The sequence below is a fragment of the Thermobia domestica genome, chromosome 8 (genome assembly GCF_964235325.1).
Source record: "Thermobia domestica chromosome 8, izTheDome1.hap1.1, whole genome shotgun sequence".
Taxonomy (NCBI): Eukaryota; Metazoa; Arthropoda; class Insecta; order Zygentoma; family Lepismatidae; genus Thermobia; species Thermobia domestica.
The window spans coordinates 79,907,690-79,923,449 of NC_137461.1; the positions used below are offsets into that span (position 1 = coordinate 79,907,690).

Sequence of the window (15,760 nt, forward strand, 5' to 3'; positions counted from 1 at the left end):
CATTTGTGTCAAATTTCAAGTTTCTATATCTACAGGAAATATCTTATAGGTTTTGAGTCTAGTGCAGGAGTGCACACAGAAACTTTTGATGGGAGGAGTCCAAGTTTGGGGATCTAATACTACAAGCCACTACGTAAAAATGAAATGAAATCTTTAAGTTTTACGTCCCACGCTTATGCCGGTTAGGCTAAAGGAGATGGTGATGATGAGAAATGAGTGAAAATATGGAATGACAAAAATGGGAGGAAACGGGAGAACCCTGAGAAAAGCCACGAGCACAGTGTTTGTTCACCCCAAAGTCCACACGGCGCGAGCTGGAATCGAACCAGGGACCCCAAGCTCCCGAGGTGAACGCTCTACCACTGAGCCACCGCGCCCCCTACAAGCCACTACGTCTATGTTCTATTAAATGGGTATTATTCTGCACCCAAAAAGACGATAACTAATCGTAAAATACTTCCACCTATATTTACAGAATTAAATAATAGAACTAGATATTTTTTATAAAAAAAAAGAGAGTACAGATGGAGTGTAAGATCACATTTTCATGCTACTTCAATCATTTCCCTGTTGAACAAGTCTAGTTTTATTGAGAAAGTGTTCAAATGTATATTGAGTTAGAAAGTTTTTTTTTTTAAGAAGTCTGGACCCGGTGGACCCTCGCCGCGGGTACGTCCCTTGTTCAGTGACGTAACTCTGGCCTTTCCCCCTTTGAGGATAATTTCCCGTTTTTGTCACAAATCCTACATATGTACCAAATTTCAAGTTTCTGATCTGCAGGAAGTAGACTATATGTTTTGAGTACAGTTACGTACTTTTGGTCTTCCTCTCAATTTTTAAACTTGGAGGGTGAATTTTCAGTTTTCGAAAATTTGTCCTTTACTTATACATATCAAATCCTAAACTTGTGTCACATTCTAAGTTCCCAAATAAAATGAAATGAAATTTTTCAGTTTAACGTCCCACATTTATGCCCTTTTGGCTAACGGAGACGATAATTAAAGTAAATTATGACGGAATAATTATAATTGCGCGAGGCAACGAGAGTACCCCGAGAAAACTCACGGACACGATGTTGTCCACCACAAACTTACTTGATTGGGGATCAAATCAGGAACCCCACGCAACAGAAATAAGCATTCTACCACTTAGCCGCCGTGCTCTCTTTCAAGTTTCCAGTCTACTGGAAGTACTACACAGGTTTAGATAAGTGAGTGCCAAAATTTGACGATTGTATGACCCTATATCTTGTAAACGGTTCAAGATATAACATTGGGAATTGTATATATATATATATATATATATAAGGCCTGGCTAGTGTTGTAAATAGAAAAAAAACGGTTCGTATTTTTTCAGAAATGTTCGTTTTTTTTAGAAAAAAAAACATTGCCTCTCGTTTTTTTTCTAAATTTCGTTTTTTTTCAAATAGTCATTTGTAATGCATCTTACGTCTATTTAAGTATGAAATATTTTTATGTTGGTGTAATCACCGTAAAATGCAACATAAATTAAACGTTAGATACTGATACGCTACAAATATTTTACAATTTACATGAATACCATACCTATTAACAATTCGGGTTTCAGCAGTTTTCATCAATATCAACTAAGAAATAAAAGTAGAAATGAAATTTTGTTTTTTTGTGAAAGCAGGCCTTTAATAAGAACGAAAATAATGTCACAAACAGTATAAATTTTCAATAACTTGTCTAAAGGTAAAAACTAATACTAATTTGCCTAATATTATTTTTCTAAATGTCATATATAAATAATTTGTCGACTAGATATATATGATATGCACAGCCGGCTCTACCATAAATGCAGTGGCGTATTTACGATTTTGTTTCGGAAGGGGTTTTGCTAACTTTCGGGGGGGGGGGGGGCTTTCCTGAAAATGTGAAAATTCTGCAAGATATTTAATATACTTTACTACAGTATGTAAGATTTCGGGGGGGCTTAAGCCCGGAAGCCCCCTAAATACGCCACTGCATATATGCAACACGTGCATTTGCGTGGAACGGCAAGCTTGGATGGTCCGGCAAAATCTGTCACAAGTATTTTATTTAAATTAAATATTTCTTGTTGGAAACATACTTCATTATGATGGTAGTTACATTTACTAAGCTGACCTTCTATTTGAATACTACATTCATAAATTATGTTTAGGTTGCATTAGTTTAAGGCTACATGGACAATGCTAAAGCAAATGGTCGAATAAATCCGAGCACAAATTGCTTGATTGTTGTCAAATGCAAGAATTCAATTCTCGAATAGTAGTGAATATCTGTTCCATTTAGTAACTTACCACAGTTTTGATATGAAACTAGTCTTGTTTTTGTCAGAAACGAGTTCCTTATCATTGAAGATAGAAACAAGTTTTTTAAAAAAAAAAAAAAATGTTAGAAGATGTAGAAGAAAAAATCAAGAAATAAAGATAAGAGAGCTAGTTGCACTGGAATTGCAAACTGATACATTGAGATTGAAGCTCGATAGTGAATTCTATAATAAGGATTACCATCTTTCCTCTGCAGGTGTGTTTGCTTTATCTTTCACAAACATAATAGATTAATATTTAAAGGAAAAACAGACATAACGGAATTGCATTTTTACTAAGTATTTAAGCCTTTCTGAGTGCGACTGCACTTACCCTCGCCTTTGTTGTTCATGCTGGAGTAGGATACTTAAAATCATGACTTTTAAGATTTGTTCTTTCTCGAGAAAGGGAGAGGCGGCAAATTATGCCATTGCACGAGGCGACAAATTGATAGGACCGGCCCTGATGATATGTATATAAAATACATGAATATAGGATGACTCAATTTGAAGTAATGCAGGGTGTTTCAAAATTAATATTAGGGTTTTGAAATTTTGTAGTATTTATTACAATTAACTTACAATTATAAATATTATATCAAATGAAAGAGCAACTCAAACAGTTTTGTACGCACGCATGTACATGCATTGTTTCGTCTGTCTGCCGTTAGAAAGAGCAAGTAGCAAAAATGGAGACTAAGAGAGCAGAAAGCTTTTTGTGTTTTAAAGACTGAATCTGCACAGTGCAACCGTCTGTGTGAAGAATATTAAGGAGACGCTCGCAACTACGTCTTTATCGTTTGCAATTGCTACAGGTCTAAAGAATACAGACTACGGTTTACATGCCAATTTCGCAAGTGAAATATTCCTGCATAACAATGAAGATTTTCTGGATCGTGTCGTCTTCAGTGATAAATCGACATTTCACCTAAGAGCTAATGTGAACACTCATAGTGTTTGCATCTGGCCGTCAGCAAATCCTCAGGAGATGGTACAGTTGAAACGAAACTCCCCTAAATTGAATGTGTTTTGTGCCATATGGCGGAAAGTTTATGGGCCTTTCTCGCCTCTCGACTAGATGTGTGCCGTGTGACAAATGAATCTCACATTGAACACTTGTAGCAAAGATTGTTTGAGGTGCTCTTTTACTTGATGCATTGCTTATAATTGTACGTAAAAATGTAATAAGTACTACGAAGAATTAAAACCCCAAAATTTATTTTGAAACACCCTGCATTTCTCACCAACAGTGTTGGAACTAAGATGTAAAAATGAGAGAAAATTTTCCTTATAAAATTATTGTTTACAACGATAGTATTATTAGTCGAGACTATAACTACAACAACAACACGAGTTAGTAGTCAAAAAAATGTAATCAAATGTATACTCTGTGGCCCAGGTGGCCAAAGTGGCACACACAGGTGTGTCACTTGTTTAATCCGCTCCTGTGTGGACACTAATTAAGATATCGGGAATTTATTCTTGCAAAACATGGTTGGACTATAGTTTATCAATTTCTTTTTCTTCTGGTGTCGAATTTCCTTTTCAAATTTCACTCCAGTGAAAAATTCGAGAATTTTCTAATTTCGAATTTCCTTTACTTTTTTTCCTTGTAGCTTCCTTCGTTGTAGAAAAACACCCATAAGACTTGCCAGGTAGATACCTCGGATGGATACCTAACTGTTGACATCAATTGGACGGGCCTGCGCGCAGTGTTGCCAATTAGGGAAATTAAAATTCTCCTATATTTGGGCAAAAAATTAGAAATTTTTGTTTATAAATCCGCACCTATACGACCGAGTGCAAGTCAACTTACGCCAATCGAACATTTGTCCTTACTTAACAAACGAAAGTACAGATCGTTACAATGGGGTAATTAGGGGGCGCACGTACAATTCGTATTTAGGTTCTAATCCTTGATTTTTCTAGTTTTTCCTTACTTTTCTGTTTACCGTAATATATTTTTGGTAATTAGAAGCTTTGTTCCTTAAATATCGCCATAATACTTGTAGGATATATTAGTGGTGAACCAAAGTTTAATTTAAGATAGTTTGCGTCTGTCTGGTAGCAGTGTTACAAGCTACAGAAAATTTTAATTCCAGATTTTAGGGGCAAATTTTGGGAAAAAATTCCCTTTTTTATTTCTATTATTTCCTTCTTGTTGGCTACATTCGAACAAATGTACAGTGTCTAACAGCCTCATCCTTAGTCTACACAGCGCACCATAAAAAGTTTCACTAGAATAATTAGGGGAAGTACAGTTGAGGTTTATAATAAACCATGTTCTGGAAATGGTAAGAAAATGGTGAATTTCTGGATAGAATGAGATTTTTTTTTTAATTTCATGCTTATTTTGTTATATATCGCCATGATACTTATAGGATATATTCTTGGAGTACTACGGTTTATTTTCAGATAGTTTTCGTCTGTCTGATGGCAGCGTTTCCAGCCAAAACAATTAATTCCCGCTATTAGGTTAAAAATTCGGAAAATTTCCCTTTTCTCCTCTATTATTACCCTCTTACTGGCTACATTGAAACAAACGTACCACTACCTGAAAGCTTCCTCTTTGCCCTACAGAACGCACCATAAAAAGTTTCAATAGAATAATTAGAGAAGCTGTACCCCGGAATATTTGATTTTTGCTTCTGAGGCGTAAAAAGTGTCAAAATTTCATGTGTATGACAGAATTTTTTCTTTCCCTCTTTGAATGGAAGCCAGCGACTTCAGGATTTCACTGTACCTTGTCAACACACCAAAGATTCGTTTGAGTGACTTGAACCCATATAACATCAGTGGTGCTAGATACAAAAAATTTTGAAATTCGGTTAGGGAATTTTTTGTAAATTTTCATTCCTACATTTCTCTCAATTATTTCCCACCTGTTGACAACACTGTAATGCAACGTACACCAAAAAATAGCCACATCCATTTTCTAAAAAACAAGGCCTTAACCATATCAATCGAATGAATAGTTTTTGAGCAATAAGTCACTAACTGGAAATGTAGGAAAACGCCAAAAATGACCTGGGGCCGAAAGGAATAATCACACAATTTTGCTCGTATAGGTACAAAGAAACAAGCGATTTGTAAATTATGAGGGCTTCGACTCAAGTTCTGTTGATTATTTCAATAATCTGCAACATAAATCAATAAATAATAGTTGCCAGAAAAAAAAACAGACATTTGAAAAAAAACATGAAAAAGAACGATGTTTTTTATTGAAAAAAAACTTCACAGAAAAAAAAACTACAACACTAGGCCTGGCGCAAGATAGTGACACAGCTACACTATCTTCATGGAAAGTAAAATTCGATGTTCGAAAAAAATGTCGTGTAACAGGCACACTGCAAAATGTTGTGTGAATGTTTCGTGTAATATGCACACTGCATGTCCTAGGAAGAGAAACTTGACTTGGCGCATTATCGTGCGTCTTGATATGGATCATCACTAAAACAGTATCTGAGATCTAAGACTTGAATGAATAAAATTATTTAGGTTTAGTATTGTTTAGAAATGAAGTTCCTTTCACATTGTAGGCCTAAACATGCACTTTTCGTATTTCTGAAGTTTTTTTTTTTTTTTAAACTATGGTTGCACCAGAAAGGTACTGTACGCAAGAGCGGATTAAGGGCGGAGCCAAAGGAGCCCATGCTCCAGGGCCCCCAGGCTCAGGGGGCCCCAAAAACCCCTCTCTTTAAAACTAAAATATAGCAATCCACTTATTATATTATAGAGTTCAGATCCATGCTAGTTTTTTTTTTTTTTCTCTCGCAACGCTCGCGGTATTCCTAGAGTTAAGTCTTCTTCCACCAGCGTCTTCACGATACTTATTTTGTGGGGGAGTGAGCTATTTTGGGGCCTCTATTATAAACCAAATTATTAACTTGTGGTGACAATTCCTTTGAAATATCTCTGTCATTTCAATGTCGTTTAATGACATAATAGAATCCTTTGCAGAGCAAAAATGTAGGACGAAAACTTTTCTAACAATGTAGCCTTGTACAGCTTTACCTATTTGTATATGATTTTTCTCCCTTTACTCTATTAGGGTTTCTGCAGGGACTGTTGACCAATTGGCTTGTATTTGGCATTTGTGTGTTACACTGCAGTATATGAGCATTGAACTGTTAATAATGAATGTAATTAAACTAATTTTTGTAAACTTGAAGCACATTAAAATATTACAGCATAGTTCTCGGTGTTTCGATAAGCCTATGAGGCTATAGAAGGCAGCAAAGAAAATTTATGCGCTGAAATTATTCGTAACATAGGCCCTCCCTTGAAATAGTCAGCTCCAGGGCCCCCAAAAGCTTAATCGGTCCCTGACTATACGAGCTCTTTTAAAATTCCAGTACTATTCTTAAAAAGAGATTACAATCATTATATATATAAATTATCGAAACCTAGCAGAGAGATCTAGTGTCCCATCAAAGCAAAAGTTTTGAATGCGATATACTACCACGAATGATATATGGCTCCAGCGTTTTATATCGTGCAGAGAAATAGATTGAAATATTGCCTGTAGATTGTAAGTGGCTTATAGGCAAGTCACATAAAGAAAGTAACAGAATGTCAAGTAGGTAATATATATCTATAATATTATACTAAAAAACTACAATACACACACTCATATATATATATATATATATATATATATATATATATATATATATATATATATATATATATATATATATATATATATATATATATATATATATATAATAAGTTTCTTATCAATGTACTCTTGGCAACCGTATATAGTTATTATATATACACATATAGTATATGTATGTGTGTATAGCATGCACGACACGCAGTGTCAACAGCCTACGACGACAATGACATCTGGAGACAAATTGCCGAATCGTGACTCTGGACTCCGCCTCCTCTTTCCGTTTTCATTATGGTATTTTCATGCGATGACCTGCCATTTTCGCCAATAACATTCTCTACCCCCTCCTCACTTTACCTCGTTTACACAACATAATTTAACTACCTGTTGCTCTTAACCACCGTTTTTTTTCCACAAGGAGTTTTATGTGTGATGTATGGTAAATGAAACAAGTAAAAGAATGAATATATATATATAGTTAATATCATATGACAAAGCTGTACATGAAAACCTGTTATATACGTGTGAGCATAGTGATTTTCAGAGTGTTTTCATGTTATAGCATGCAAGACAGTTAGTATTTAAAACTAAATGTATTCAGGTGGTATATCCATCCAACATAATGCTTTGTAAGATGAAAACTGTCTACTCTGTATGCATTTCACTGTATATATATCTAAGATACGGAAAAAAACTTGGCCCTTATCTTCGTAAGTTGGTTAATTGTACAATTAATTAGTTACATTCTTGTGGAAAGCATCAACACATACATCTTTCAGTTTAATGTTCCATGATTATGTCATTTTTAGGCTAAGAAAGATGATGATTAAAGCAATTGAATGATGATGGAAAATTTGGTGGGATGACAAAGTGAGAGGAAATGGGAGTAGCCTGAGAAAAACCCACGGACACAAGTTGTCCACCACAAACTTACTTGGCCGGGGGATCATCAGGGACCCCACGCGCTACCACTGAGCCATCGTGCCTCAATCAAAACATACATGTGTGACAATATAGGCCTATATTTGTATAGCTGTCAATATTGGATTACGTAGAAAAATTAGTAAGATTAATGTGAAAACCATATTCCGTTTGAGGCGAATTAAAAAATAAAATGTAGTCAATTTTGGAACGATAGGTCTCTGGTTCGATCCTAGGTCGTGTAAGTTTGAGGTGGGAAACATCATGTCCGTGGTTTTTCTTGAATTTCTCCGTTTCAACCCATATTCTGGAGTTGGAGTAGTTCAGTAGTAGAGCGTTCATCTCTGGTGTGTGGGGTCCCTGGTTCGATCCCCGCTCACGGCAAGTGAACTTTGTGGTGGACAAACATCGTGTGTGTGAGTTTTCTCGGAGTTCTCCCCCTTTCCCCACTTTCCTCCTTCCTCCCTTTCATTCATTTCTCATCATCACCGTCTCCTTTTGCCTATACATGACATAACCGTGGGACGTAAAACTGAAAAATTTCATTTCAACCCATATTTTTATTCGTTTTTTCTATAATCACTCACTTTGATTAATCAACCACTTCTTTTCGTCCAAAGAGCATAACCGTAAATGAAGATTTACTTTAATATTATTACGAGAAACTCTAACGAAACCTGCCTATAGACTATTTACTTTTTAATATTTTCATAGTAGTATAAATACAAATGCTTTAGACTTGTCCACAATTGGAAGGACTCCAAACTCAGCAGGTCAGTGCACAGGTGATTTTCTAGTCTTGAGGTCATCGTAGGAGGTCATGCTCGGATAAATGAACGGTTATTGAGTTTCGTTTAGAAAAGATTAGCAGCTCTAATGATATTCGGCCTACTTTTAAAAGAAAAATCTTCGTAGGCGTTTTGCATCAATGTAGGAGCAGAGAACAATACACTATAATCTTCCGATATTAGCTGGCAGCAAGGTCGATTGATTTTCCAAAGGTCGTTTTTATTAAAGGTAAGAACTTTAGAAATCTTAATTTTAATTTCAGGTGATTGGCATGTTGATTAAAGGTTTGGTTCACCCTTGGAGCGCTACAAATTTCAATCATTTTTATTTTTATTTTTATTCTTAAAGGAAACTACTGGTTAGCTTTTTTTTTTCGGTTATACATTTATCACAAGAACGAAATAGAAAATAGTAACAATTTTGACTTTAGGCTAACGTAATACTTCCGCATTATGAAAAGTATCCTTAATTATTAAATAATTTAGTAATTTTAGCGTAGACAAATGATTATTGTTTTTCTGGAGGCTACGGCAGACCCAGCTTCGAATTAAGGCGACTGTGGTTCGAATTCCGTGTTAAGGAGTAATTCCACAGTTGCTATGACTGATATTAAATTAATATTTAGACAATGAGTTTTAAACGCCAAACCATAGCTTTGTGCTAGTAAGGTAAGTTACGGTTTGGATGGCAAGGTAGAAATGAAATGAAAATTTTGAGTTTTACGTCCCATGGTTAATGCCGGCTAGGCTAAAGGAGACGGTGATGATGAGAGATGAATGAAATGGTGGAATGAAGAAAGTGGGAGGAAACGGGAGAACCCCGAGGAAACCCACGTACACGGTGTTTGTCCACCACAAAGTTAACTTGGCGGGAGCAGGGTTTGAACCCGGGACCCCAAGCAGCAGAGGTGAACGCTCACCACTGAGCCACCGCGGCCCTTGATGGCAAGGTAGAAGGTAAGCTGTTGCTAGAAATTTTCGTATAGCCTATATTTTTTAATACCTCACCACCTTTACCACCTTTATTTACCTTTACTCCTTTACTCAATGAACAAGGTTCAGAAACTTCGCGCCTGTGTGTGACACACTGAGTGAAAACAACAAAAATCAATGCCTCTCCTCACATCGCCAATATGACCAAAGCCGCAATTCAAGAACTTTCATCCTCCATACTTTCCAGACTTGGCACTGTCAGATTTTCAGCTCTTTCGAATGTTTTGCGTGGTGTATCGTTCAATAATGATGCAGAATTGGGGGATTGGTCGGACAGTCGCTTTGAGTCAAAGCTGGGAGATTTCTATCACAACGACATTGAAAAACTTACTGAACAATGAGATAACTTCGTAAACAACAATGAAGAATATATATACAGTAATTCTAGAATTTTATTTATAATAAATTTGAAAAAAAAAAGAAACGCTAATGAATTATGAAACCTTTCAGTCTTACGACCCACGATTATGCCGTGCAGGATAAAGACGGTAATGATAAGAATGAATGAAACGGTGAAAATGAAGAAAGTAAGGGGAAACGAGAAAACTTATGTACAGTGTTTCACCACCACAAAATCCAATTGATGCGAGCTGGAATCGAACCAGGGACTCCATGTGCCAGAGGCGAGCGCTCTAACACTGAGCCACCGCGGAATCCTAACTCATGAATTATTTCTCAACCCAATGCTAGTAACTGATTTTAACAAGGCAAATTTTCGGGGTATAGGTATACTTCTATATTAAATGCAAGCCAACGTCCTAACCGTACTGAAGATATCGCTTCTCGTGAAATCAGCGAAGTCAAGCAGTGCTAGGCCTTATCAGAAGAAAAATGTGTGACTGTTCGTACTCACCAGAAGGTGTTGGCATTACGTCATCCACCCAGCATCGTGAGGACAATTGGGGAGCTACCTTGAAAGCAAGAAGTAGCGAACTCCAGTCTAGAAAGCCAGCATTAACGGCGAGGGAGGTGATGTTCTGATTACATATTGTGTAGTAATTTGCGTCTCTAGAAACATTAGTAAATGCTCTTTCATTATATTACAATCGCTTTACAATTTTATATTTTTTACTATGAATCATGTGACACTAAAATAGTGTTTAAGATCTAAGACTTGGGTGAACTAGTGTAGGTAGTGTTGCCTACAAGACTCGTGACATTACTCGCCTCGAAAACGAAACTAGAACTGTCGTGTTTCTTATCTCGTAAACAATACTAATAACAGATATTATGGATCCTAATATGCTAAAGAGAATCCAAAGGAACATAGTGGAAGTTTAAGGTAAAGCTTCGAGATGAATAGTGAAGATTGTTAGTTCATTAGTTTGAAACCATGAGACTATACGTACGGTAAACTAGAGATAGTTATCAAAGTAATGGTAACCAGTGTTGAATTTAGACTCTTGTACAAGGGGGCAATAAAAATTTAAGGGAGGGACTCTGTTCTAGATTGCAATAGAGCTGCAGGAATCTGTCGCAACAAAACTCGCGACTTGTTATTGTCTGGTCGGTTGAAATAACCAGCATATTGCCATTTCTCCCTAACTAACGTTGTAAAGCGTTTGTATGCGTCTGTATCTAATTTCCAAGATTTTATTTAACTTTGACTTTATACGAGAACGCGGTTTGTTAATTAGAACAATTAGGTTGGGCAAAAGAAGAAATTAATTTTCTTTAAAAGTAATAAAAGTCTTTGCTTTTATAAGACTTTTACTTCCGAAAAAAATAAACAGAAAAAAGCAAATATTTCAATGTATGTGTATACATATTCTAGAGAGGCTCAGTCCCCCTTGAACACGCCTGAATTCAACACTGATGGTAACAAACCCTTGTAGTTTACAGCACAGATGATGTTTGAGATTGTAGCACTGAAGGTGCGTGTGCCACGCTTGGCCGTTGTTAATGTTGTACGGTAATTGCCTATATTACAGGTTGAATAGAGTGGGAATTCTGTGTTGAAGTCAGAAAACGGTGGTAATATAAACTGGGAGACATTTCTGAAGTTTTAACCCTTTGGAGATCTTGGCTTTTTGGGCTATTTTTGAGACTTTCAGTCAAGCAGCTACTGCATCGTCACTATTTATCCTAGGATCATGGTTCATACCTCATTCTCTTCAGAATAGAGCTGGCTTTCAAATGGTACCACTTGCATGCTCATACCATATACCAAAAGCGGGAAAAAATGTCAAAGTGAAAATTTTGGAGGGAAAATTTTTCTCGAACTTTGGCCCCCCCTGGACCCCCCCTGTGTCAACGTAGCCATCTAAAAAAAATCTGATAAATAGTACTTGGTATACTGAATGTGTGTGCCAAATTTCAAGTTTCTATCTTCAATAGTAAGGGCGGGAGAATTTTTATCAAAAATTCCCACAATGCCCCAAATCACCATAAAACACTATGATCTCAGGGGAAAAAAATCCTGAGACATCCCTAATTACCCTAGGGTCATGTGTCACCCATATTATCTTCTGAATAGAACTGCCTTTCAGGCGGTACCATTCACATGTCTCCATCATGTATCTAAGGCGGGAGATTCCTGAAAAAAGGGAGTTTTTGGGGCAAAATTTCCCTTTTTTCAACTTTTGCCCCTCTGGACCCCCTGTTTTTACGCAGAAATCGAAAAAAACTTCTGGTAAATACTACTCGGTGGACTGAATGTTTGTGCAAAATTTCAATCTTCTACGTGAAAAAATAGGCCCGCCAGAAAAAATTTCCCTACCATGCCCCACTTTTACCCTATACAGAAGTATATTTGGATAAAAATTCACTGAGACGGCCCTAATTACCCTAGAATAATAATTCGACCGTCGTTCTCTTCAGTATGAAACGGCCTTTCAAACGGTATGACTCACGTGGTCCTATCATGTTTTTTGGCGGGAAAATGACGAAATACGGGATTTTTGGGGTAAAAAATCCCTATTTTTACCCCTTTTCCCCTCTGGTTCCCCCCATGTTTTAGCACTGACATCGGAACAAAAAAATCTGGTAAATAGTACTCGGTGGACTGAATGTTTGTGCAAAATTTCAATCTTCTACGTTCAAAAATAAGCCCGCCAAAAAGTATATATACCGACAATGCCCCATATTTCCCTATATAGAAGTATATTTTTCAAAAAATCCCTGAGACGTCCCTAATTACCCTAGAATAATAATTCGATCGTCATTCTCTTCAGAATGGAACGGCCTTTCAGACGGTATGACTCACGTGGTCCTATCATGTATGTGAGGCGGGAAAATGACGAAATACGGGATTTTGGGGGTTAAAAACCCCGTTTTTTTTACCCCTTTTCCTCTCGGGTTCCTCCCTTGTTTTAGCACTGACATCGGAACAAAAAATCTGGTAAATACTACTCGGTGGACTGAATGTTTGTGCAAAATTTCAATCTTCTACGTAAAAAAATAAGCCCGCCAAAAATATTGAACATAGGCTTAGAAAATGAGAAAATACATTTTTGACTTATGACGTCATCACCTCCCATGTCTGGACGCAGGACGGTCTGAAACCATACGTAATGTCTTCTACAAGGACTCTAGACTTGGAAAACGAAAAAAAAAAAAAAAAACCGGACGAAAAAGCTCAAATATAAGAGAAATAACGCAATGTACCATGAAAAACGCGTATGGTACAAAATGTACCATAAGATCTCCAAAGGGTTAAACATGCCAAATACTGGATGCGCTATTGATTGGTGCAAATCTAAGATGATCACTGTGCTAGCGTGTTGCGGGGAACAGTGTTCAGGGTGATAACGGTCTACAGAACTGAAGGCAAACAACATAAGCAAAGAGTAATAGTGAACGGAAGGTAATTTTTATTGACAGAGATCTCCGAGCATTGAAAAGAATTGTCCCCCAGAACCGGACAGCAAATGCAGTAGAAGTGGCTGCGGGACTCAACTAGAACACGGAATAGCTTTGCGAATAAAAATCAACTTGCGATGGCTGAACAATCTGAGACCAAGTTACAATTTTCAAATTATCAGTCTCGACAAGGCTTAAGCGCAAAGAAAATGATGCAAAATGGACCGCCAATTATTTGAAACACGTAACAGCCTATGGTTCAATGAGTCATATTTTAACTTATTCCCAACAATAGGGTGTGTTTATGTACGGCTGATGTTCAAAGAATCTTATGCTCCGAAATGTCTCCTCCTTTCCGTGAATGCGGTGATTCTTTGATGCTGAGGGGCATAATATTCTGGTATTCTGTAGGTGATTAAATTCACAGAATGCACTACTGTCCGTAATCATGTAAAAATTTAGGTGATCACGTACCAGTGATATACTCCGGTGTCTTCCCACTTGCGACACTCCTATTAGCGACAGGAACTGTTAACTGTCCTATGAGCGACCGATTCGATCTGTTTATTGTTCTATGAGTCACCGATTCGTTCATACTAAGATAATGGAAGAAGATAAGGTTCTTTCTTCTTTAACTTGTTTCATGCTAATGTGATTTAGAAACTAACAAAATGTACTATGAAAAATTTCGCTCTACCTGAATTTAATGCGTGAGAATGCTCTCATTAGATTAACAATCTTTATACGTTTTTCCTAATATTATATTTTTGAATTAATTTCTATGAATACATTGACTCTATCAAGGGGAAAACTAATTAAATATTTAGAGCCTTTGTCTATGATTCTAATATAATTAAAAATTTCATGTTAAAATGATACGGAGCATAAGTTTAGATTGAATATGTTTATGGCATAAGAAAGAAATCAGAAAGAGGTAGGGGCGCCCGAAGAAAATTTTCTAGAGAGGGGCATCTCCGTGGTTGCTGTATCACGTTTGGTATATCTGGTATTTAATATACGTGGCTTGCTATATTACGTATACATTTTTGTGAGCCAGGGGGGGCGACCCCTGCCTTCCCATCGGGAGCCTATGGAAAAAAAGGTGTTCACCATTTGAGGACATCAAAGGAATTTAAAAACACGATGTATTCGAAGAAATTATTACACAAGTTACAAATCTCTCGCAGGACTTAACAGTTCGTCTAGTTATAAGGGATTATTTCAGATTGCTACACGACAAGCTTTTATGTATAAGTCAAAACAAGGGAGGAAGGCAAATTAAGCAATTAGTTTACATTTTAGTAGCTTACAATAGGAGGAAAGGTAGTTTAAAGAGTTTGTTTACCCTTTGGATTGTTTAGAGTGAACTGTATTGTAATTGGTAGGATTGGTTGAGAATAGCCAATCAGAAGTAAGGAATCTCAAAAGCTGTCTTTTATCATTGACACTTTTTTTCATGTTATTCATAGAGTGTTAGGAAGTCTAAAAAGTAGATAGTTGGCGAAACTGTTACACGTTTAAATTTTTCAAAATAAAATATATTACTGTACTTAGTGAGTAATTAGATTTGAATCAAATTAAGTACAGAAAACAGAGCCTTTTAAGAAAGGAGATATTACAACTGGGTTTTCAATAATTACATAGGAATATACTTTTCATGGAAATATCCCTGTTGTCTCGTTAAGTTATTTGATATGTTTTATGTCAAATCTAACTCAAAATTAAAGTAAGTTTTATTTGCACTCACATTAGAGGAAAAATATATTTGACGAACAGTATCACTGGAACGTACATATTTCATACCAAGGTTGATCGGGCGCTAATAAAGCCAAAGGCAAACATATTTTACGAGATGGAATCATATCATCTTCCATCATCTCAATGTAAATGAATCGGTCGCTCATAGGACAGATAACAGTTCCTGTCACTAATAGGACTGTCGATTCTGGGACTAATTCTATACTCCAGATATTGTTTTCGCCGAATGATGCAATCTTCCAGCATTTGATAATGCGCTAAGTCACACCACTGGAACAGTTTAGGGCATGATTTCAATGATGAACTACATGTCCCCTGTGGTCAGTTCTTGAACTCAGATTCCGGACCAGATATTCTCTTCCATCCTCAGTGCTACGCTAGATAAGGAATGGTACAATGTTCTTTAGAAAATCACTAATGATTTGACTTCGTTTCACGACGAAGCAGTGTTCCGCAAGTCAACGGTGGTCTACAGGAAAGTCGCATTTTCATTAGATGTTTCAATTATTTGACGATTTGTTATCAGAGCGGACAAAGTTACTTTGATACTCTAGGCCAGGGTTTCTCA

General features: G+C 36.6%; 1 non-coding gene across 1 annotated transcript; it reads right to left on the reverse strand.

The window, feature by feature from the left end:
• Positions 1-305: 305 nt before the first annotated feature.
• On the reverse strand, positions 306-377 carry TRNAP-CGG (transfer RNA proline (anticodon CGG)). Its single transcript has one exon. It is a non-coding gene; the product is annotated as a tRNA-Pro (tRNA).
• Between the last annotated feature and the right edge of the window lie 15,383 nt (positions 378-15,760).